The sequence below is a fragment of the Erinaceus europaeus genome, chromosome 8, assembly GCF_950295315.1.
Source record: "Erinaceus europaeus chromosome 8, mEriEur2.1, whole genome shotgun sequence".
Classification (NCBI taxonomy): Eukaryota; Metazoa; Chordata; class Mammalia; order Eulipotyphla; family Erinaceidae; genus Erinaceus; species Erinaceus europaeus.
In genome coordinates, this window is record NC_080169.1 from 74,031,748 (window position 1) to 74,057,681 (window position 25,934).

The window sequence follows — 25,934 nt, forward strand, 5'->3', positions numbered from 1 at the left end:
TCTGTATGAGGCACAAAGTGGAAAAATAGGTGGATGTAAGCAAAGATATTCACAGTGGAAAGTAGACCTGGGATGTAACTGGTCCATGGAGCTGATTTACAGGGCCTCGGGCCACAGATGCAGGTCTCTGGCCATTCTTTTGTGCTCACAGGGCAAGCCCTATGCTAAATGTACAGCCTCCATGGGAGGAGCGGGTAGGCACAGTGGGACTCTGGGGGGTATTTACCATATGCTCATCTCCCTCGAGAATGCACGCTGCACCCCCAGAAAATTTTCTCTCAAGCAGGTCCTTTTTAGCAGGCAGTTCGGCTGCATAGGAAATGTTTTTGCAAAGAATGAATGAGTCTTCTCCCTTAGAAAATAGCTTCCCTCCAGCCTCCTTCAGGAGAGTTGGAAAGGAATGCTGCCCATTTGCAAATCAATAACTTATACTGGATGTGGAGACAATAACCCGTAATATGTGATCCCAGAGACCCATAATGGCTCACTGTTCTAACATAATCCAGCCCTCCAAGAAGCAGAAAAGAGAACGGCACAGGCCAGGCTACATCTGCCCAGTGCCATGCCGAGGGCCTGTGGGCTGCCTTTCTTTTCTTCTTCTTCTTCTTTTTGGGAAATCAAAAGGTTTCAGCTGAGAATGCTGCCTGGAGCTCGACATTTTACCACTTCCTACTTTTCACAGCTATTTGCATAAGGGCTGTTAGGAAAATACCTATGGCAGAAGGGAGATAATTTAATGGGGAAAAGCAATTCAATCATTCATTTTCAGCCAGGATTTCACACACTCAGGGGTACTTGACATTATCCTTGGAAATCTGGAGAGAAACAGCTGCGAGCAGGCCATACCCCTAGGGATTCCAGCCTTTTGCTCTAAGGGGCTTTGCCTGGCTGGTTTGTTAAAATATTGTGAAAACCATGCCAGACCCACAGAGACCATTAGAAAGGGCCTGTGGCTTCCGAGCTTAATTTCCCCCCACTCCTGGTATGTTCCACTCCCTTCTAATTACTCTCAGAGTCTGGCACCAGAGCAAGAGCCTTGGGCAGTATGAAGACCTGAAGTCCTGGATCCCTGGGCTCCAAGCCAATCAGATCCCTGGAAATGCAGGAAGGAGCTAAGGTGAATCTACTCCTCCAACTGAAGAGTTGACTGAGATGTACCTTTGCTTCTTTTCCACTGACAAGAGATGCAGGGGAGCTTCACTGACTCTCAACAGAAAAGCAAAGGAGCCAGGCCCTCTGTGAAGGGCAATGCTTGCTCAACATGCTTTTATTTATTTAGTATTATTACTTTGTATTGTCACCAGGGTTATTTCCAGGGCTGGGTGCCTGCATATCAAATCCAGACTCCTAGTAGCCTTTCCCTTCCTTCCTTCCTTCCTTCCTTCCTTCCTTCCTTCCTCCCTCCCTCCCTCCCTCCCTCCCTCCCTCCCTCCTTTCCATTCTTCCTTCTCCCTTTTTTAATTTGATAAGGCAGAGATAAATTGAGAAAGGAGGGAGAGATAGAAATAGGTAGATAGGTAGAGAGAAAGACCTGCAGCCTTGCTTCACCACTTGTGAAGCTTCCCCCCAGAAGGTGGGAAGTGGGGGCTTGAACCTGGGTCCTTGTCCATGGTAATATGTCAGCTTAGCTAGGTACATCACTTCAATAGTTCAGACAGTCCTTCAGCAGTTCAGACAGAATCACTGAAGAACCCCTCACGTGTTACCCTCGGCCTCATAGAAGCTGGCCCTTTCAGGATGCACCCATACACAGCAAGCAATCAACTACATGTGCCAACAATGGATACAGCAGGCTGTGGGTGTTCACGCAGCAAATGCAGGTTTTTGTCTTTTACAAAGGCCAAGTGCCATGCTGCTATGAGCAGCAGCTCAGCTCATAGATCAGTTTTAGGAAGCTGTTGCTACTGCAAGGAAAAAAAAAAAAAGATCAAGAACAAGAAAAGGCTTGCAAATCTGTGTACTTAAAATAAAGATCAAAACTTGAACCCAGAAGATGACTGCCTGATGGTGTGGCATCGCCTCCCAGCATAGCCATTCAAATGCAAGTTGGATATTTCCACACCTTAATCCCACAGTCTGTATTGAGCCTCACTCCCAACTGACCAGGCATAAGGGTGCCACTGTTGGCAGCTTTCCTGTTTGAACTAGGTTCCAGACGGTACCTGATTAGCACATGTGAGTCTGCTTTGGCCATTTGGCCCATGTTGGATGGTCCATCTGGGATGTCTGAATGGCAGCTGCTGGCTAGTTCAAGCATAAAGCAGAAGGAGAGGAATCTTCTTTCTCTCTGTGTATTAGTAAACCCAGAGAGAGGGAGGACCCCATGAGGGCTGGCAGCCTTGGGTCTAGCGCTGTGAGCAGGACAGAGAGAAATGATGAGCCCACGTTTCCTTAAACTCAGGAAGACCATGAACAGTCATGGGATAATGAATCTGTGAAGTGCCATATGCAGGCAAGGGGAGAAGGAACATATAGGAGCCCCTGGCCCTGTCTTAAAGAAACCCAGAGCTCTGGCAGGAAAGAAGTGAAAATAAAAAGCAATACTGTAACATGATAAATACTATAACAAAAACCACTTGAAATATGCAAGGAAAATAGATGAGGACTAAGTTTACTCTTGCCAGGAGTGAGGGTGGGGTGGGGTCATTTGAAATGGATGAGTAGTAAGCTGCCAGGTAGACCAAGGAAGACAAGTCAGAAACAGAAAGAAGAGAAGGGAAGTGGTGGCCTGGGGCTGAGTGCAGGGCCATATCCTACTTCATCCAGAGGCTGCCCGAGCTGCTGATGTGATATAAGCAGCAGAGTGACCATCACAATTGCACTTTGGGGCAATCACTCCAGAAGTGGTAAGACTAGACTGAGTGGCAGTAACTACAAGAGGGATCGTTGAGGAGGCTGCTGAGAAGGTTCAAGATCACAAAGGTATGCACCAAAGCTGCCACTAGTGGGTAGGAGAAGGCAGCCAGAGCACTAGTGATTTAGGATGACTGGCAGGAAGAGAGAGACTCTTTGGAGCCAGCCTACATACACAGAACTACCCCTGTTCTCTTACAGTCTTGTTAATCATTATTAAATCTCTAACAAAACAGTTTTTTTTTTAAAAATCTCTAAATCAACTAAAAAAGAGAAAATGTTGGTCCACTTCATGTCTTGAATCCAGCCTGCCAATATACTGGCTCTCTCAGCTGCTTTTTCTAAACTTTGCCAAACCCCAGCTTCATACCTGCCAGGATCTGAGCAACATTCTGGACTCCAGCTGTACCTTTTAAATCTTCTTCAGCTCATCTTCCAAACACTGGGCCATGGAATCTCCTGTCCTTTTCTGCATCTCTCTGGGCTACAGGGCCAGAAGCTTCAAGAAGGGAATAGGATGCATCTCCACACGACCATCTGTAAAGGCCCTTTTCCCAGTACAAGCAACACGTAACTTACTGAAGAGGTCACCTTTCTGGTTTGACCTGTCGAAGTAGCTAGCAGGATTCCAGGATATATCTATCTAGTCTATCTTTGCCTGCAAACCTTGACTCTGTGGAGTAAGGGAATCTTCTCAGAGACCTTTCTGGAATATTTTTTCTGTGACTAGAAAAATCTAGACATGAGATGACAATCTTCATTTGTTTGGTGAAGTTCAGAAAGAATGTATGTACGTTGAGACCAGGACAGATCTTTGGCAGATGAGTTCTCAAGTGTTTTCCTGTAAATCAAATTTAAGGCAGCAATCACCCTAGGCCTCGCATGTGATGTACAGTACTTATATCATAGAAGTTTCATGGTGTATACTTGCATTGAATTCCTACAGTGACATTGGTGGAGGGTGGGAGTGGTCATAAACTTTAGGAGCAGAGCACGAAACCTAAGATTCTGCAGCCAGAAAGCTGGCAGGACTTCTATCCTGTCATTCCTGGATAAGTCACCCTATAACCATGTGCTTGAGTCCTGTAAGCTGGAAAATGAGGCTTATACTAAAGTCTAACTCACAGTATACACTTTGTAATTGTTTATTAAAGGATGTTCTCCCATAGACCCCCCTCCCCAACTCTTCATCTGCACTATTCTAGCCTTTAGGTTCATGATTGGTCAACAATTTGGCTTTATATGTTAACTCTCTTTTCAGCCACCAGGTTCCAGACGCTAGCATGATGCCAACCAGACTTCCCTGGACAGACAACCGCACCAATGTATCCTGGAGCTCAGATTCCACAGAGCCCTTCCCCACTAGGGAAAGAGAGAGGCAGGTTGGGAGTATGGATCCACCAGTCAAAGCCCATGTTCAGCAGGGAAGCAATTACAGAAGCCAGACCTTCAACCTTCTGCATCCCACAATGTCCTTGGGCCCATACTCCCAGAGGGTTAAAGAATAGGAAAGCTATCAGGGGAGGGGATGGGACACAGAATTCTGGTGGTGGGAATTGTGTGGAGTTGTACCCCTCTTATCCTATGGTTTTGTCAGTGTTTCCTTTTTATAAATAATTAAAAAAAGGATGTTCTCCCGTTTAGAAGTGACATCACTAGAGTTATCACTGCTAACAGGCTGAGGAACTTGCCTGAGGTGGCTTAGCTGGAATTAGCTTGAGTGGGAGATGACAACTGGAATTCCTTGGCTCCCAGACTCTTTCTTTCTCTTTCTCTCTTCCTCTTTTCTTTCTTTCTTTCTTTCTTTCTTTCTTTCTTTCTTTCTTTCTTTCTTTCTTTCTTTTTTCTTTCTTTTTTTTTTTTTTTTGCCACCAGGGTTATTGTTGTGGCTTGTTGCCTGCTTGATGAATTAATGAAATCCACCATCCTGGCAGCCAGCTATTCCCCTCCCACCCCTGCTTTCCCCTTTCTTTTTTTTATATTAGATAGGACAGAGAGAAACTTAGAGGGAAGGGAAGAAAGGGGAGGTAGAGAGGGGAAAGATATCTGTAGACCTGCTTCACCACTTGTGAAACATCCCCCCTACAGGTGGGGAGTGGGGGCTTAAACCTGGGTCCTTGTGATCAATCTCCACACCTCATTTTTCATGTCACATCAAACTACTCTGAGAAACATCTATTCCCTAGAATAATGCTTATTCTGCCTTGGAAAGGGCCATTAACAAATAGTCAAAACACTGTTGTCCTATAGCAATAAACAATACAACGCAACATGTTTGGAAATGTTTTATTAAGATAAAATTTATCAGTTTAATCATTCTAGAGTATACAATTCAGTGGTATTTCTATCAAATTGCAGAGTACTCACCATCTCATAAATAAACTCCATACTTCCAATTGCCCCACTTTACTCGGTCCATTGCAATCATTAATGTACTTTCTGTCTCTATCTTGGATGTTTTATATAAGAGGATTCATTCCATATATTGTTCTTTGCTTCTGGCTTCTTCATGGAACATAATGTTTTCAAAAGTTCATCTATATTGTAGTATGAATTGGAACTTCATTTCCTTTTAGGACTGAGTAATATCCCACTTTATGGATATACCATGTTCTGTTCATCCATTACTAGCTGATACACACTTGGGTTATTTTTCCCTTTTACCTTATGTACTAGTGTACACATTGGTGTATGTCCTTGGTATCTACTTCAAAGAAGAGCTGCCAGGCCATATGGTAGCTCTATATTTAACTTTTTAAGGAATAGCCAAACTACTATCCACAGTGCTGTGCCATTTTATATGTCTACCATATCCTCATCAACACCTATACTTACACACACACACACACCATCCTAATGTATGTGAAGTGATAGCTCAATGTGGTTTTGATTTGCATTTCCCTAATAACTAATGATGTTGAGTATGTTTTCATGAGTGATATTTCTTTATGTTCCTGATATTATAGAATTGCAATAAAAGGAAGAGTGGCTGATTTGATGTATGTGTATAAAAGTGACTCACATAGAAATATCAGCAGAGAAACCTAGTACTTAGTTCACAGGTTCTTCTGGCCAGCAAGCAAACTCTGGCTTCCAGGAGTAGAGTGGGATTTGGGAAGGCTGCACAGACCCCAAAAAAAGCCTTTTAATCCAGTTGTGGGCTCATTCTGCTCATATTGCTCTTGTTGCTTAGTGGTTCACATTTGTTTTGTGGGCCTTCTTGGCTGCCTCTGCTTTTAGAATGCCAGTCCAACTTTGTTCACAGACTTCAAGGTGGGATTAGCATGAGGCTCTGAGATGGTGAGCAAGTAAACCAACCACAGGCCTGAGAAAAGCAGGGGAGCTAAGGATAAATTCCACATGACAGATCCATTTCTGAAGCTAAGGAAACAGATGGTCTGAAATGACAACTAGTTCCCCAGCTGGGCATTATGAAGTGAAACCCTCAGATAGAGGCAGCAAAGTGGCCCTGGGTTAACTTGTAAGTGCACACTGTGATCCTTGGAACCACACTGTTAAAAGCAGTGGCAGAATCTTAACTGGTAAGCATCCTTCTGAAAACAGGATACTGGCTACCATGATGAAAACTTATTATCCCATTTGTGGGCATCCCATGTCTCTTCTCTTCTCTTCTCTTCTCTTCTCTTCTCTTCTCTTCTCTTCTCTTCTCTTCTCTTCTCTTCTCTTCTCTCTCCATCTCTCTCTCTCTCTCTCCCTCTCTCTCTCTCTCTCTCTCTCTCTCTCTCTAACTTTGGGCCATTTCACCATTTCACAGGACCCTCCCCAGAAGCAGAAGATAAAAGAAACACCACTGTCTGTTCCTACTTTTTTTTTTGGGGGGGGGGGATAAGATGGTTGAGTGAGACAGACAGAAGTTAATGGATTCCTGCTTTATCTACTATTATGCAACAAACTGCCCCCCTCACCCCCCCCCCCAGTTTGTGATTTAAACCACAGCTTGATTTCACCACTCACAGTCCTGTGAGTTGACTAGACTCAGTTGGGCAGTTTTTCCTCAGGATCAGATATCCAGAGCTGAGGTTGCAGTCGTTTGAAGGATCTTTTGGGTTGAATGTTCAAGATGATCAATTCATATGACTGGTGTCTGATAGTCTTCTTACATCACAGCAGCTGGGCACCAACAGGGATTATCTTAATAGTGAATGTTCAAGAAATTCATGCAGAAGTTATAAGGTTCCTGTCACCTAGCCTCAGTTGTCATTTTTGTCATATTTTACTGACCTGTAGTGAATCATAATGAACCCTTCCCACTTCTAGAATGCCGGTATTATCCTACCAAAGAAAATTACAAATCAAATCCCTAATGAAAATAAATGTAAAAATCCTCAACAAAATACTGGCAAATCAAATTCAGCAACATAAAAAAAGAATCATATAAAACTACGTGGAATTTATTCCAGAGATGCAATGGTAGTTCAACATGTGAAAAGCAATTCATCAGGGCTAGGTGGTGGTGCAGACAGTGGTGCACAAGTGGTAGAACAGTGCTGCAGGTGTGTCTCTGTCCCTCTCCCTCTCTACCCCCCCATTTTCTCTCTGTTTCTATCCTATAAATAAAAAATATATTATAAGATTTATTTATTTATTTATTTATTCATGAAGAAGATAGTCAGAGAGAAAGAACCAAATATCATTCTGATATATGTGTTGCTGAGGATTGAACTCAGGACCTCATGCTTGAGAGCCCAGAGCTATATCCACTATGCCACTACCCAGACCACATAAACTATTTTTTAAACAGAATTTATGTAGTATGCCAGTCAATAAAATAGAAGATAAAAACCACACAACCAGTGTAAAAAAAAAAAAGATTTGGCAAAAGACAGCACCCTTTCATAGTGAAAATAGGCAGTACAGAGGACCTGTCTCAAATTGTTAAAGGTTGCTTATAAAGAGCTCATAACTATGCTCCACCTGAAGAAGATGGGTCCTGAAATTGGGGCAGCTTGGAACATTCCTACTCAAGACCACAGAATGTGAGCTCAGATCTACAGGGATGCAGAGGTCACATAGGCTCCTAAGCTGAATATGGGCCCCAGATCACATCAGATCAATAGGGTCTACAGTCAACAATATTTATACACCTTTCCCATATTTGGGAGCTACTGTTTTCCTGATCCAGCTTTCTGGTCCTTTTCCCAGCTATAACACCATATCCCCAGACAATAACTTGGATCCACCTGCATATCAGATTTCATACTCAGGGAAAAAAAAAAAGCTAGTATAGTCACAGGCCCTTTGGAATATAACTCAAATATGCCTACTAGCAATCTACAAAATGGAAACCAACTCTTCACCTGCACTATTCCAGCCTTTAGGTTCATGATTAGTCAACTACTTGTTTGGCTTTATATGTTAACTCTCTTTTCAGCCACCAGATTCCAGATGCTACCATGATGCCAACCAGAATTCTCTGGACAAAAAACCCTACCAATGTGTCCTAGAGCCCCACTTCCCCAGAGCTCCGCCCAACTAAGGAAAGAGAGAGACAGGCTGGGAGTATGGATCGACCTGGACCTGTTGACGCCCATGTTCAGCAGGGAAGCAATTACAGAAGCCAGGCCTTCCACATTCTTTACCCCATAATGACCCTGGGTCCAGATTCCTAGAGGGATAAAGAATAGGAAGGCTATTGGGGGAGGGGATGGGATACGGAGTTCTGATAGTGGGAATTGTGTGGAGTTGTACCCCCTTATCCAATGGTTTTGTCAATGTTTCCTTTTTATAAATAAAAAATAAAAAAGAGCCCATAACTAATAAGAATTCATAGTGACAGACCGAAAACCTTCTTATCAAAATCAAGAACAAGATAAGGATGATATTCTCACCAATTCTATTCAATATTATACTGGCAGTTCTAGCTAGGACAATTAGAAGGCATCCAGATTTAAAAAAAAAAAGGAAAGCTATTTTATTTGCAGATGACATGATCATATAATAGAAAAATCTGAAAGGCTGTATACACACACACACACACACACACACACACACAATTAGAACAAGTACAGCAAATTGCAAGATAAAAGGACAATTATACAAGAATCAGTTACACTGAAGTAGTTATTTTTCTATGTATAAGCAAGGAACAATTTGGCGAAAGTAAGAAAGTAAAATTTCACTTGCAATAGTATTGAAAAAAAAACCAAAATACTTTAAAATAAATGTAACTAAATAAATAGATATTTTGATTTTATTTATTATTGAGTAGAGACAGACCAAAATTGAGAGGGGAGGGGAGACAGAGGAAGAAAGAGGGGTGGGGGTAGATAAACATGATGGTTATGCGAAGAGACTCTCATGCCTGAGGCTCCAAAATCCCAGGTTCAATCCTCCACACCACCATAAGCCAGAGCTGAGCAGTGCTTTGGTTGAGAGAGAGAGAGAGAGAAAGGGGGCTAGGTGGTAGCACAGAGGGTTAAGCGCACATGGCCCGAAGTGCAAGGACCGGCGTAAGGATCCTGGTTTGAACCCCTGGTTCCCCACCTGTAGGAGCTTGGCTTCACAAGCAGTAAAGCAGGTCTGCAGGTATCTATCTTTCTCTCCCCCCCTCTACCTTCCCCATCTCTCTTGATTTCTCTCTGTCCTATCCAACAACAACGACAGCAATAACAATAATAGTAATAACCACCACAACAATAAAACAAAACAAACAACAACAACAACAAAACAAGGGCAGCAAAGGGGAAAAAGATGGCCTCCAGGAGCAGTGGATTTGTGGCGCAGGCATCGAGACCCAGCAATAACCCTGGAGGCAAAAAATAAAAAGAAAGAGAGAGGGAAAGAAACAGGGAGACACCTACAGCCCTGCTTCACCACTCATAAAGCTTTCCCCCTGCAGGTGGACCCAGGGGCTTGAACCTGGGCTCCTGAGCACGGTAATAATGTGTGTGCTTACAAGGTACACAACCCTCTGCCCCCCCCATAACTAAATAAATACAAAACTTGCTCATGTAAAAATGATAATAGCTGAAAAAATATGGAGAGATAAACAAATGGACATCTCATGTTCAAAAATAGAAGATCTAACATTGTAAAGCTAGCCAGTTCCCTAAACTGATCCACAGTTAACATAATCCCTACAAGAATTCTAGTTGCTCCCTCTACCTCCTTTTTTTTTTTTTTTTAACCAAAACTGACAAACCTATCCTAAAATTTACACAAAAGCTCAAAGGTCTCATGTTATCTCAAGCTGAAACAATCTTGAAAATGAGAAATGTTAGAGGACTCCTATTTTCTTTTTATTTTCTTTTATTGTAATATTTTTATGGACTCCTATTTTCATACTTAACTATGGCAAGTGGGGAGGTGGCTGAGAGGATAGAAAGCATTCCTTACATAGATGAGGCCCCAGGCTCAATCTCCACAATCATATAAGATGATGGGAAAGTGCTCTGGTGACTCTCAGGAAATTAATAAAAAATAAACTATAAAAAATTGACTCGGAAACTATAGTAATCAAGACAATGTAATATTGGTGTTAAATAAAATACAGATAAATGAAATAGAATTGCGTCCAAAATAAGTCTTAATGTTGTTTATGGACAACTGACTTTCTTTCTTCTTTTTTTAAAGATGAGTTTTTTTTTTCCCCTTACCAGACTTATTGCTAGGGCTCAGTGTCTGCAGAATGACTTCACTGGCAGCCATTTTTCCCCCTCTGCTTTTTTTCATAGAGGGTGGAATAGAGAGAGAGAGAGGGAAGGGATGGAGAGAGATAAGAGACACCTTTAGTACTGCTCTATTGCTCATGAAGCTTCCTCCTGCAGGTGGGGATTGAGGGATTGAACCTGAGCCCTTACACATGGTAACAGGTGCTCTAGCAGGCACACCACCACCCAATCTCTGGACAGTTGATTTTCATCAAGAGTTGTAAGATAATCCAACAGAAGGAAGAAGTCTATTCAACAGTGATGCTGAGATACATTGATATCCACATGAGAAAGAATGAATTTGGGTTCCTATTTCACACCATATATAAATAATACATCAAAATGAGGACCGGCGTAAGGATCCCAGTTTGAGCCTCCGGCTCCCCACCTGCAGGAGGTTGCTTCACAGGCAGTGAAGCAGGTCTGCAGGTGTCTGTCTTTCTCTCCTCCTCTTTATCTTCCCCTCCTCTCTCCATTTCTCTCTGTCCTATCCAACAACGACAGCAGCTATGACAACAATAACAACTACAACAAGCACAACAATAAGGGCAACAAAATGTGAAAGGTAGCCTCCAGGAGCAGTGGATTTGTGGTGCAGGCACTGAACCCCAGTAATAACCCTGGAGGCAAAAAAAAATATCAAAATGAATCAGAGATCTAAATAAATGAGACAAAACTATTAAAAGAAGACATAGGAATAGATCTTCATGATCTCAGAGAAAATAAAACTTTTAGATAAGACTCCCCCCTGAAAGCACTAGCAACAAAAGAAATAACAGAGAGAGTATGAGAAAAATGAAAATCTTTCATACTTCAAAAGAGCAAAAAAGACTACATACAGCATGGCAAAAACAATTGCTTGTAAGTCAACTATCTGATATGGGACATATGTCTAGAATATTTAAAAAAAAACTCTTACAACTTAACTTTAAAAATAAATAACCTAATTAAAAATTGGGCAGAGAATGTAAAAAACATTTTTCTAAAGATTGCCAATATATGCCAATAAGCACAGAAAAGATGCTCAACATTATTAGTCATCAGGGAAATGCAAATCAATGTGATACTGTTTCAAAAGCATATATCAAAAGCATAGCTCTAATAAAAAAGATGGACAATAACAAATGTTGGCAAGGTTGTGGAGAAATTGGAACCTTCATACATTGCGGGTAGGAAGATAAAATAATGCAGCTGCTTTGGAAAATTGTTTGGCAGTTCTTCAAATATTAAGCATAAAGCAACCATATAATCCAGCAATTCAACTCCTAGATACATACCTAAGTAGGGAGAAACCTGTACATTAGTATTCACAGCATTACAATTCACAGTAATCAAAAGGCAGGAATAATTTAAATGTCAACTTATGAATTGTAATATATTCATAGAGTGGAATACTATTCAGCCATAAAAAGTAGTAGTATATTTATTTATGCCATAACACTATGAACCTTGAAAACATTATAGCAAATGAGAGAAGCCAGACACAAAAAGTCATATATTGCATGATTCTGTTCATATGAAATGTATGGAATAGGTCAACACACACACAGTCAGTCTCTGGAAAATTAATTTTCATTAAAAGTTGTAAGATAATTCAATAGAGGAAAGAAGTTTATTCAACAGTGATGATAAATGGACACACACACACACACACACACACACACACACACACACACACACACGAGAAGGGGGTGGGGAGAGATAGAGATTAGTGGTGGCCAGGCACTAGGGGAGGAAGGAATGGTGAATAAGAGCTTGTAGGCATGAGATTTCTTAGGAGTGGTGGGGGTGGGTAATGAAAATATTTTGGAATTAGGTAGTGATGGAGGAACAATTTTAAGAGGGTGAATTTGAAAAAGCTCATCTTATTTTAATGGAGAGATACAAAGAGAAAGAAAGAGACCAGAGCACTGCTTGGCTCTGGCTTATGATGGTGCCTGGAATTAAACCTGGAACCCGGGAGTCGTAAGTATGAAAGTCACTTCTATAACCATTAAGCTGTCTTCCTGGCCCTTCAAAGGGTGAATTTTTATGGTATTTGAATTTTGTTTCAATAAAGCTATTATTAAAACACACAGACATATGAGTCACAGAGTCAGTCAATTATCAGAGGAAGGAACTACATAGGTCACTGTGAGAACTGGTCTTTGAAGACCAGCTATTCTGTGTTCTCTGATTTGTTACTCTGCCTTAAAGGGTGAGTGAGTTGGCAATAGGCCATTAGATTAAGGACTTTTCATCCCAAAATGGTGGGGAGAAATTATATCCTGGTATCCTTTGGGCTCTTTTTCAGTAGCAAAATGGTAAGACAGAACCTCTAGGACCAAAGATTTGAATGCCTAAAAAACAGGTACAGCTGAGAAATAATGAAAAACAGCAAGGGCAGAGGACATGAGGGCCAGGGTGGCTTTTCAGGAGTCAATCTGCAGTTATGGTTGTGAAAGCAGCAAAGGTAGACCTGGCTTGCAAAATCTCCTTTCTGTATCTGTTTTGCACAATCTTCCCCAGGGATGAGTTCCAGCTCAGTATAATAAAAATTATAAGTAATTATGATAGAAAGAGAGGCGTCAAGGCTAGGTGGTGACGCACCTGGTTGAGTGTATGTGCTACAATGCACAAGTACCCAGGTTCAAGCCCCCGGTCCCCACCTGCAGGGGGAAAGCTTTGCAAATGGTGAAGTATTGTTGCAGGTGTCTCTCTGTCTCTCTCTTTTTCTATCACCCCCTTCCCTCTCTATTTCAGTCTGTCTCTATCTAATTAGTAAATAAGGATAATTATAAAGTTAAAAAAAAGAGTCATGAAGAAACATTTTTTTTCTCTTCTTCCTTCCTTCCTTCCTTCCTTCCTTCCTTCCTACCTTTCTTTCTTCCATTTTTTCTTCTCTCTCTCTCTCTCTCTCTTTCTTTCTTTCTTTTTCCCTTTCTTTCCCTCATTTGCTCAGCTCTTTGTAGGATGATTAGTTAAAAGGCTAACATAGGCAAAATGCCTGGTAATAAATGGTAGTTCAATATATGGTAACTCTTATTCTTAGTACTGTCTTGTCAGCATAATTATTAATGCCAATGGTCAGCATTTAACACCTGTCATGCAGCTTAGGAATTATCCGGCAATTTCTATTTTCATAACTACATTGGTCTCCTAGGTTAGATCTGATAATCACTGAATTTCTGAGCTGTAAGAGTTCCATAAAATCATGTGATCCACATATAAATGTCAGGCATGGTAAATTAGTTTTAATATATGCAGAGTTCTCACAATCAATGATAAAAAGATTAAGAGACCAATAGGAGATTAAGCCAAAATCGAAAAGAAGGCACTCACCCAAGAGTCTATGCAAGAATGTCCAACTTCATTAGTAAAGCATGGAAATACAAATTCAAACAAGATAACATTTGAATTCATTAAATCCTGAAATTTATGAAAATCTTTGCTGAGGCACTGGCCAAAGTTCAGCTACTTTCCTATACCCCTGATGGGAGTTTTTGCTAGTACAAAATTTCTGGAGGGCAATTTAGTAGTGACTATCAAAGGCCTCAGAAATATCAAACTCTTGGACTCAGCATTCTTCTTTAGAATTTATCTTATGATCATGAATGTGTGCAAAATCTAGCCCCTACAGATAATCATTTGTTGATTGTGGTATTGCTTTTAATTATGAAAAACTGAAAATAAGTAATATATCCAAGGACAAAGAATTAGTTAAATTATGGAACCCATATACAATAACTAATGACTTGAAAAAGTCTCAACATAATCAAAACAATACAAGATTATCTCATTTTTGTAAACTGTCATTTTCTTTAAAAGGCAGTGTTTAATTCTAGGTGACAGTATCATTGTTTTTCTTCTTCTTTTACTGATGTTTTTTTTTTTTTTCCCCTCCAGTGATCATGTGTCGCTTTTGTATTAAAGGGAAAATGACTTCAATTAATTTCCTTGTGGAGGCCAAACTCAGCTAATGCCTCCCAGTGTGCCCAGGGTAGAGGGCACTGGTGCTCAGCTCACGCATCTCTCCTCTTCTACCTTCTAGTTCTTTTCTCCTCCAACCAGAATTGTGTACACTTAGTGAGGTGACTGCTTTCTGCTACATTTTGGTGTCTCTGCCAACACTCCAAGGAAGCACCTAGCCTCTTAGCACCTCCATGTCCCCCTTCCAATTAATAGCCCCTTGACCTCATGCTTACCTCCCCTCCTAAGCCCAGAACCTAGCAGCTGGCAATTGAAGTTGGTGGACATGTTATTACCAGCTTAATATTCATTGCAACCAGGTCTAGAGGAGCAATGACATTTTCCTGCCAGGGAGGCAGCAGAAGGCCAGTCACTATACCTGAGCTCACTCCCTGACAGCACAATTGCTCTGAAGACTGTCCCCATATGGTGATGTACAGGCAGGAGCACAGAAGCTCTGGCAGGGAGGAGTTAGTTCAATCAGACTTAGAGTCATATCATGATTCTTTTATGGCAAGACTAGTTATTTCCCCAAGTCTTGAGGACACTCCTTGGGAGATATGTGGGTCATAGGACGCAACCTCATTTTCTGGTTGGCAGCCTTTTTAGATGTGTGGGGGTGGGGTGGGGGAGGGGGAGGCTAGCTTCAAGACACATGCCCTCCTCCTGATTGGGTATGTGTTCTCCCACTAAGTGAAGAAAGCACAGGTGACAGTTCCCTGTGACTGACAGTGGTGCTCTGTGGGTGACAGCGGGTCGTAAGGGAACAGTGGATACTCTGGAGTCTGCAGTCCTTTCCTCTTAGCTGCTTCCTATCTAAACTTACAGAGAGGCCAAGCTCCTTCCTTCCCACTGCCATGCCTTTAAATGGTGTCCCCTTTGGTAGTGGAGGCCAATTTATAGAGGATTTCTTTCACATTTGGGGGCTGCGACAAGAGTTTTAAAGCTCCTTCAATTTTCATGTTCAGCAAATAGAGCACATGCTTGCTTTGTATGTATGAGGCCCTGAATTCAAACCTCTGGCATTGCATATGACCAAATGGTACTATGGTCTCTCTCATAGAAAAAAATGTTAGAAAGCATACAATGAATGTATATTTTCTTATTTATTTATTTATTGGATAGGACAGAGAGAAATTGACAGAGAAGGGGAAGACAGAGAGGGGGAGAGAAAGATAAACACCTGCAGACCTGCTTCACTGCCTGTGAGGCGACTCCCCTGCAGGTGGGGAGCTGGGGGCTTGAACTGGGATCCTTAAGCTGGTCCTTGCACTTTGAGCCATGTGCACACTCCCCACTTCACTACCACCTAGCCCCCTATGAATGTATACATTTCTTTACACTCTTATTTTCCCTACTATATAAGTTCTAAGCTATACTTCCCCCCACCCCATACACATAGAGGGCAACTTTTTCTCTTCCCTCCCTCCCTGTTATCTAGGATCCCATAGGACCTCACATGCACGTGCAATCACACTGTGTCCAGTCTGATTGCTTTTCTCTCCACATTGTAACATCTTAAAAATCAGAATGAAGTCTCTGGATTGCTAGTGCCTATAGTATACTTGGAGACTTCCTTTTTTTAATGTATTTGCTTTTAGGCGAGAAAGACACACATACCAGTGTACTGCTGAGCTCTGGCACATGTGGTGCCAGGGATCAAACATGGTGTCTCAGGCATGCAAGTCCTGTATTCTACGACTGACCTACCTTGCTGGCTCAGCAGCATTCTTTTCTTACAAAACTAATGACATTTCCCCTAGCAATCTTGGAGTAGTACTGATGTTTAAAAGGATTTGCCACTGTAAACTCCTTGCCAGGGTCTTAGTTTAAGGGCCTTTGCTAGATGGTATTTTCTTCTGAGCTGTTATATCCAATGGGTCTCCAGACATTGGCTCTTGCTAAGGCATTCACTATGCCTCATTCTGAACAACACCCCCAATCTCTTCATCTGGGAGGTACTCAGTGGCAATAGAAAGAAGTGTTTTCTGAGTATTTGCTATGGATTGCACATTGAGCTTAGTGCTATAAGTTCACTTCATCTCCCCACCAAAGCCCTAAGAAAGTACCAACATTTTTTCCTTTTTTTTTTATTAGTGATTACAAGATAAGATAATAGGACATAATTCCTCACCACCAATGTTCTGTTTGTCTCCCCCTCCACCCACCCCAGCCACACAGTAACTACCACAGTTCTCCTAAGATCACAGTTATGGGTTGACTATGTGTAAATTTCTTTTTTTTTAAAGTTCATGTGTTTTAGTTCTGTATACTCCACTTTGAATGAAATTATCTTATAGTTATCCTTCCTTTTTTCCTCTTCCTTCTCAGATAAGTGAGAGTGCCTGACTTCCTCAGATGTTGTTCAGTATCTCTTCCCTCTCAGTGATGGTGCAAAATCAAAGGTTCCTTGTCACAAAAGTTCTGGGTCCCAGTGGGACTGGGGTTCAGAGCCCTCTGGAATAATACTATATTTAGATGGAAAGAACAAAGCTTTAAGGGGTTATGTGGCTTTCTCCTGATGGCAGTAAACCCAAGATACTTAGAACTGATCCCCGTGCCTCCTGAAGAGTGGGCATAGCACAAGCAATGGAGCTTTTGGCGCCAAACAGTCCAGTTCCCCTCTCTGTCTACTAAGGTGCAGGCAGATGACTCACGTTGCCTGCCTGCTGGGAAAGCAGTCCTTGATAATCAGCAGGAGAGCACTACTTAAGAGTTCTCCAGTATCCCCTCCTGGAGCCCCTGGCTCCATACATGCCCTCACCAGGGGTCTTGGTGTGCAAGGTGAGCCAGGAGCCAGATAAAGAAGGCAGCTAGAGAGAACAGAAGTTGGATCTGAACAGACAGAAAACCATTCACCACCTCTAAGTGACTTTAGTCAATCCTTACTCCTTCCTGTTACCCCTATCTTCTAATCCATCTCTTCATTCAGAAGCTTCCAAGCACACCTGCCCATGGCACTTCTCCATTTCCTGCTCATCTTACCACTGAGACCTGGCAGAGTTAAACTGTGGAAACCAGAGGATTTCTTCAAACTGCCAACTCTTGACCATTAGTGGCCTGCCAGCTCCTAAGTTACCCTCTAACCCTTACTTAGATCATCCCTGTTATCAAAATGAGCAAGCTGGGTATGGAGGAATGAAGAAACTTGCTCAAAGTCACACAGCAAACAGGCAGTGGGACCAAGACATTAGGTAAGATTTGATTGCAACAATTATACTCCTTAAAGATGGTTTTTTCACCAGGTACAACACAGCGTGTGTGTGTGTGTGTGTGTGTGTGTGTGTGTGTGTGTGTGTGTGCGTCCGTCCGTCCTGACAGAGTCAGAATTCAAATCACATAGGTAGGGTTCAATTTAAATTAAAAAAAATATATTTATTCCCTTTTGTTGCCCTTTTTTATTGTTGTTGTTATTGATGTCATTGTTGTTGGATAGGACAGAGAGAAATGCAGAGAGGAGGGGAAGACAGAGAGGGAGAGAAAGATAGACACCTGCAGACTTGCTTCACTGCTTGTGAAGCGACTCCCCTGCAGGTGGGGAGCCGGGGACTTGAACAAAGATCCTTACGCCGGACCTTGCATTTTTATGTGAGAGAAGGAGAGAGAGAAAAAGAGAAAGAGAGAACAAAGTATGTTATACCATCCATGGAGTTCATTCATTTTGCCTCTTAAATCTAATGTAGTGCCAGGATTGAACTCAGAGCCTTGACCACACAGGGCACAGACACTACTGCTGAACCACTTTCCCAGCTCTACAAAGCTAGTTTTCCTTCCCCCTCTCTTTCCCTCTCCTCCCTCCTCTCCCCTTCCCTTCTTTATTGTATAAAGACAGAAATTGAGAGGGGAACAAGGAGACATGGAGAGAGATAGAGAAATAGATACCTGTAGCAAATTTCTACTGCTTGCAAAGCTTTCCCCCTGAGGGCTGGAACTAGGGGCTTGAATCCAGGTCCTTGGGCATTGTAACATGTGCACTCAACTGACTGCATCACCATCTGGCCCCTGGGGCTAGATTTCTAAGTGGTTCCACTACCCAGACTTCTCCCCAGATTTTCGCTGGAACTTAGAGTGGAGGACTCCTTCTCAAAGGAGATTTAAAAGTATCATAAAACACTAACCGTGGAACTCAACTCTTAAAGCAGACATATTCCTTATCTGCCTGATCCCTTATAGCTTGTGCGGTGGTTAAAACTGGGCACATATGAGTCTCCCTGCCCCTTAAAGTGTACATTTCTTTTCCCTCACTCCTCCTCTTTCTTTCCTTCCTCTCTTTCTTTCTTTCTTTCTTTCTTTCGTATCTAGGATTATCGCTGAGCTTGGTGCCAGCACTACGAATCCACTGCTCCTGGCAGACAGTTTTCCATTTTATTGGGTAAGACAGAGAGAAATTGAGAGGGGAGGGGAGATAGAGAGGGAAAGAGAAAGACAGACACCTGCAGACCTGCTTCACTGCTTCTGAAGTGTCCCCCCTCCTGCAAGTGGGGAGCTGGGGGCTCAAACCCAGATCCTTGGACTTTGTACTATGTACCACTTAATGAGGTGCAACACCACCTAGCCCCTAAAGTGTACATTTCTTTAAATACCTTGTTTGGGAGAGGAGAGCCATGACTTTGAGGAGGATCTAAACAGGGAAAACCCTTCTCCAGAATAATTGTGCATATCCAAAATGGGCCCTAACATTAATAAGTCTTCACACAGTTTGGAGGCCTCACATATCACAAATCAGTAGTCACTATTCTAACATCCCTTCTCCTACATCCTCTGGTCAGTTAATAATACTACTAATAACACCAAAACATTTTATTAAGGAAAACTACTACCACTTCCTATTATTACTCCTTCTACCACCATATTTGGTCAAAAAGAATGTCATTGTAGCCTAGGAGGTGGCACAGGAGATAAGGTATCAGACTTTCAAGCATGAGGTCCTGAGCCAATCCCTGGCATCAAATGTGACATAGTGGTGCTCTGGTTCTCCCTGTCTCTCATTAATTAACATACAAATAAAAATTTTTAAAAAGTCACCATTCATTTTATGGAACTTTCTATGAGGTATGTGTCTTCCTCTTTCTCCCTTGTAAGTTCTTTTCATTGTTCTACTTTGTTCTCTGGAAGATCCACAACCATCTTACCGTAGGTTTTTGAATCTTTTTATTTACTCTTTTTTACTTTTTTATTTTCTTGTTATTAAAGATTTTATTTGTATGTGTGTGTGTGTGAGAGAGAGAGAGAGAGAAAGAGAGGGAGAGAGAGAAAGAGAGAGAGAGGGAGAGAGAGAAAGAGAGAGAGAGAAAGAGAGGGAGAGAGAGAAAGAGAGAGAGAGAGAGGTCAGAACTTAGTTAGTCTTTGGAGTAACATAGTGCTGTGGATTGAACCTAGGCTGGGGACTGAAAGGACTTTAGGCATGAAAGTCTGATGCACTAATAAACTGAGCTATCTCTGCAGTCTGGCTTTGAGTCTTGACCCCATGACATCACATCCTACATTGATCCAAGAAACCCGCATGATGTGATTGGAATGCCTGTGTCCCCTCTCAGATCCAAGTGTTAGAGTTAGGAGTAGTACCTTCACAATGTGATCACGCCTTGAGTTGAAGCCTTCATGAGTAGAAAGAAGTAGGGTTCTTAAGAAAGAGACTTCACAGGATACAGTGAAAAAAGTCTGACCTAGAAGCAGAATTGTCCCAGAACTTGACCATGTTGGCACTCTGATCTCATACTTCTGTCCTCCAGAATAATAAGAAACAAATGCCTATTGTTTATAAGCTTCCCAGTCTGTGGTATTTTGTTAAAGCAGCCTCAAAGGACTCATAAATTGCTCCAGGTCTCTCCCTTCCCCAACACATCTTGCTGGCTCAATGTCCCCAGGACTGTAGTCAGTCCTATCTTTCCCCCACCTCCCAGATTAAGCTCACCAAGTCTTGTTCCTGCAACCTGGCTCCTCGGGATCATTTGAGTAACTATAAGTTAGAAAAAGGTGTCTCCAGGACTGGGCAGATGCAGTCTGCAGGGTACACAGCTCTATCAGACCCCAGGATTCCTGCACATGTACTCCTGACAGCTTTGAGGAGAAGTGAACCTGAATTGAGCTATCTCTGAAGGGATAAGGACTCATCACGGGCAGATTTTCTCTGGAACTTGTCAGATTCAACAATGGAAGCAGGCACACCATTCAGAGCAGCGTTATTCACAACAGCCAAAAGGGGCCATCTGCCAAGTGTTCATGAATGGGTGAATGGAGAGATTAGCAAAGCTTGGTATATTCAGTCACACCACTACACTACAACATTTTGGTTAATGAAGGCCCACATATAACTATACATAGCCTAGAGGAGTAGGTTGTACCATTAGTGTGCATAAGTACACTCTTTGATGCTAACACAATGACAAAATAAATTAATGACGCATGAGCAAATGATGGAGTATTACTCAGGCATAAAATGGAAGGAAATTTGAATGCAAGCTACAATGGGCAAACCTTGAGGACTTTATACTAAGTGAAATAAGCCAGTCAAAAAGGACATATACTAAATGACTTGACTTATCTGCTGTGTCTGGAACAGGTAAATCCACAAAAACAAAAGGTAGAGTAAAATTTACCAGGACTGATGGAGAAGAGGAAAGAGGAATAGGGCATTACTATTCAGTGGATGCACAGTGCTTAGGATGGTGGAAAACTGCCAGAAATAGATAATGGTAATGGTTGCACATCAATGGGGCTTGGTGCCTGCATGACAAATCCACTGCTCCTGCAGACCATCCCACCCCTCCTTTTCTTTCTTTTTATTTGATAGGACAGATAAAAGTTGACAGGGGAGATCCAGTGAGACAGAGAGAGAGAGAGAGAGACAGACAGACCTGCAGACCTGCTTCACTACTCATGAAGCTTTTCCCCTGCAGTTGGGGATGGGGACTTGAACTCAAGTCTTTGTGCATGGTAACATGTATATTCAGTGAGGTTTGAATTATATACTTTATGGCTAAAATAGTGACTTTTTCCATGTATATGTTTTCAAAGTTTAAAAATTAAAAGTACCTTGGAAAAAGGGAAGTAGAAGCACATGCCTTTACCTTGTGACAGATATCAGATTTTATGCTATATATTATACTAGATAGCCTCATATACAATGATAGGTTGCATACATATTACATTATATTGTGAAAAAATGGCACCAAGACATTTATTCCTCAGCACCTAATCTCTGGGTGCTGACATCGCTACAGGACCTAACACCTTTGGACACACTGCAATCTGAGACTCCACTGGACGAAAGGTGTCACAGAGATACTAACATCCCCTTCTTCCTGATCATTCTTTCCACACCCAGACCTCATCCCCACAGGCAGTGGTTTTTTTTTTTTTTTTTCAGTAAGGCTGTGGCAGCCAGGCCCATTCTGAGTAGGCATAAACTATCACCCTGTTATAAATCCTTCCCCATAAAGTACTGCAGCCTGGTCCTCTCACTGTGCCAAGTCTTTTTTCGACCATCTGAAATCCATTCAGATATAATCAGCAGGAAATGGCGGTAAGGAAAAGCTGTGCGCCATGCAACTGGTGGGCCCACCTCTCCTCTTGTTGGGGACCAGCCGTAGGAAGTTGGCCTTTCTTGGGGTACAGAACATCTGTGGGAATTCTGAAAGCTTCTGGGGTCTCCATGGGCTGAAGACAGATGCTCACACAATTTGGTAAGAGACACAGGCTGCCTTGGGTTTTTAAATCTCTGAAGAGAACTCATTTAAGAAACCAGAACAAACCCCAGACCTCAAGAGGGAACAAAAACATTACATGAAAACTAACCTCAAAAATGCTTTCTTCTGATTTCTATGGACAATTAGACCACAATTTCAAGTGGTTTCAAATCCTTCTTCTTGTGGATCTCCCCTCCTCCAATCTGGTATTGTCAGCTGCTACTTTTTTTTCCCCTTTTGTTGCCCTTGGTTTATTATTATTATTGTTGTTGCAGTTGTTATTGTTGTTGATGTCGTCGTTGTTGGATAGGATAGAGAGAAATGGAAAGAAGAGGGGAAGACAGAAAGGGGGAGAGAAAGATAGACACCTGCAGACCTGCTTCACCGCCTGTGAAGCGACTCCCTTGCAGGTGGGGAGCCGGGGGCTTGAACCTAGATCCTCACACCGGTCCTTGCAGCTTTGCACCACGTGCGCTTAACCCGCTATACTACAGCCAGACTCTGGCTTCACCGCTTGTGAAGCGACCCCCTTGCAGGTGGGAGCAGGGGTGGGGGGGATAGCAGGGGGGCTCGAACGGGGTCGTTATGCTGGTCGCTGCGCTTTGCGACACCTGCGCTTAACCCACTGCACTACCACCCGACTCCCATCAGCTACTACTTCTAACAGTGATGGTGTCATTTTTTGGCACTAAAAGCTGAGACCTTCAGAAAGCTGCAGTGGTAAGCTAGAGCTGGCCTGTATAGGTTTGGAAGAGCTGCTTATTAAATTTTCAACCATCTGGGGTCAGGCAGTGGAGCACTAGATAGAGCACACATGTTGCCCTGTAAGAGGACCCAGGTTCAAGTCCCCAATTCCCACTTACAGGGGGAAAGTGTCAAGAATGGTGCAACAGTATTGCAGGTGTTTCTCCCTCTCTCTCTCCATTTTTCTTCCTATACCTCTCTGTCTTTATGAAAGAGAGAGAGAAAGGGGAGGAGAAAGGAATGAATGAGTGAATCACTGGGAGTGATAGACATGTGCATACACTCAGCCCCATCAATAACCCTGATGGTAAATAAATTTTCAGAAATTTGGTGAGGCAATTATTAAAAATTATGTGGCTGAGTCAGCAAAATAGCTCACTTTGATAGTGTGCTGCTTTGCTATGCATTCAACCCAGTTTCAAGCCCAGCCTCCACCACACTGAAGGAAGCTTAGCTGCTGTGGTCTCTTTCACTTTCTCTCTCTATTCATCTTAAAAGATTTCATGACACAGACTTACGATTAAATACATTACATTCTTAAGGGCTGGGAAATAACATAGTGGTTACGCAAAAGGTTTTCATGCATGAGGCTCTAGGATCCCAAGTTCAACCTTCAGTACCATAATATGCTAGAGCTGAGCAGTACTCTGATAAAAAAACACATTTTTTAAAAAGGATACTAAAAAGTCATCCCATCCTACTTTCTCACCACATGTCATTATTATTTCTTTGAGCAGGGGCTCACAACTTTTATAGAAAAGGCCAGGTACTAAATATTTACTTTGAGTATTTATTTCAGCACTCTACCACTACAATATAAAAGTAACATGGCCAGGCAGTAGCACAGTGGGTTAAGAGCACATGGAGCGAAGTGAAAGGACCGGCACAAGGATCCCAGTTCGAGTCCCTGACTCCCTACCTACAGGGGTGTCACTTCACAAGCAGTGAAGCAGGTTTGCAGGTATCTTTCTCTCCCCCTCTCTGTCTTCCCCTTTTTTGGTTTCTCTCTCTCCTCTTCAACAACAACAGCAGTAACAATAATAACAACAACAACGACAATGATAAACAACAAGGGCAACAAAAAGGGAAAAATTGGCCTCCAGGAGCAGTGGATTCGTAGTGCAGGCACCAAGGCCCAGTGATAACCCTGGAGGCAAAAATAAATTAATTAATTAAAGTAACCAGAGATGATATATAAACGAATGTGACTATGTTTCAATAAAACTTGATTTACAAAAACAAGTTGCAGACAGATTTTGCTGCTGGACCCATAATTTGTTGACTGTTGCTCTATTTACATTGAATGCATATCTATGATAGTAATCCTCTGTAACAGTGCTCTAATGCAAATCTCTTATGAACTCTGAGCTCACTGATGGTAACACGGACCCTGGTGTAAACATGGAGGGGAAGGAAGGAGTTTACACCATGGGAATCACCAAAGTCTACAAATCATTATCTAGATTTAACAAAGTGATGGAGGAAATTTTAGTAGTGCAGATTTAAAAGTATACCTGGTTGATAGTTGTATTGTGAATAATATGTAAAAAATATGAGGGCAAATTTTCTCAGTACTTGACTACTTTTATCTAATTCAGTGAGGAAGTCATTCTTCTGAGATCAGATGAGGTCTGGCGTGTTCAGGGTGGTATGGCCATAGACTGGAAGTCATTCTTAACAACAACTGAGTAAAGTTCCAACGTATATCTTTATTCTTTCACTTTCATCTCACTTGCTGACTGATGAAAGTATTCACCAACACTTATGTTATAAAGATACTTGCCAATTTCAATACTGATAGTCCAGGAATATAATAATTTGGTGAGAAATCAACACCACCAAAAGAGTATTCTGTGAGAATTGATTGGCTATTTGATGTTTACAATAAAGAGCATTAAATATCTCATTATTTGTAAATTGTATGTTCAACAGATTTTTTAACTGTAAAATGCATAATAAACATACATATGTGCAAATTTATTCAGGAGCAGACTGTTAAAACATTTACTAGCACAACACTTATTGTAACAGAAAAGAACTTACAGACTAATTGGACAGCAAGACCTAAAAAAATACATGTGTGACAGAGAGAAAGAATAATGCTCCCCCCCCCACACTCCCTGGATACTGAACAGAGAAAGCAAAATACACACATTTATTAGCAAACAAAAAGGGCCTGTTTTCTGAAAACTCAACTTCATAAAAACTGAATTGCATTAAAGACTGAGTAGGCCTACAACTGGAATAAATTATGGACTGTTTCTCTTTAATATTAACTGTTTCTCTTTAGTAGTAATGTCAGATCCAGGAAGTATTATATCTCCATTTCCCAAAAGCAAATTTCTAGGGGAACTTATAGTCTTTGTTAGGCCATTACTGGAGCTGTTCCATATATATATATCTGTATGTGAAAACATACTAGCCATTTGGGATGGAGCATTCATTCATTTATTTATTCATTCACTCATTCATTCAACCTTCAAACATTAAGTTGACTCTTACTACACACCCTTCACTATATACTCCAGAATGAACCCCAAACCAAACCAAACCAAACCAAACCAAACCAAACCAAACCAAACCAAACCAACCCTGCCCTCAAATAAGATCATATTTATATACTTTCCCCATATTTGGGAGCTCCTTTCTACTCTGATCCAGCTTTCTAGTCCTATTTCCAACTCTGACACCATTTCCTCAGATAATATCTTTGGTCCACCTGCATGTTAGCTGTCAGGCTCAGGTAAAAATTAGTAAAGTCCTGGGCCCCTCGGAACATACCTAAACTAGACCTACTAGCTTTTTCCAAAATGGAGACCCCAAATCTCATCTGCTATATTCTTACCTTTAGGCTTCTGATTACTAAACAATTTGTTCTGCTTTATATCTTAATCCTTTTTCAGTCACCAAGTTGCAGATGCTACCATGACACCAACCTGACTTCCCTGGGTAGATGACCTCACCAATGTGTCCTGGAACTCCACCTCTTCAGAGCCCTACCCCATTGGGGAAAGATAGAGACAGGCTGGGA

General features: G+C 41.9%; 1 protein-coding gene and 1 long non-coding RNA gene across 4 annotated transcripts in view; both read right to left on the reverse strand.

The window, feature by feature from the left end:
* The window catches only part of ATXN7L1 (ataxin 7 like 1), a 350,136-nt gene that overhangs the window by 303,175 nt on the left and 21,027 nt on the right, over positions 1 to 25,934 (reverse strand). The gene's annotated exons all lie outside the window — the stretch shown is intronic.
* LOC132539914 (uncharacterized) lies at positions 6,566 to 22,577 on the reverse strand. Its single transcript, XR_009551202.1, has 3 exons — positions 22,269 to 22,577; positions 7,096 to 7,146; positions 6,566 to 7,005 (listed from the first exon to the last, which is right to left on the reverse strand). It is a non-coding gene; the product is annotated as an uncharacterized LOC132539914 (long non-coding RNA).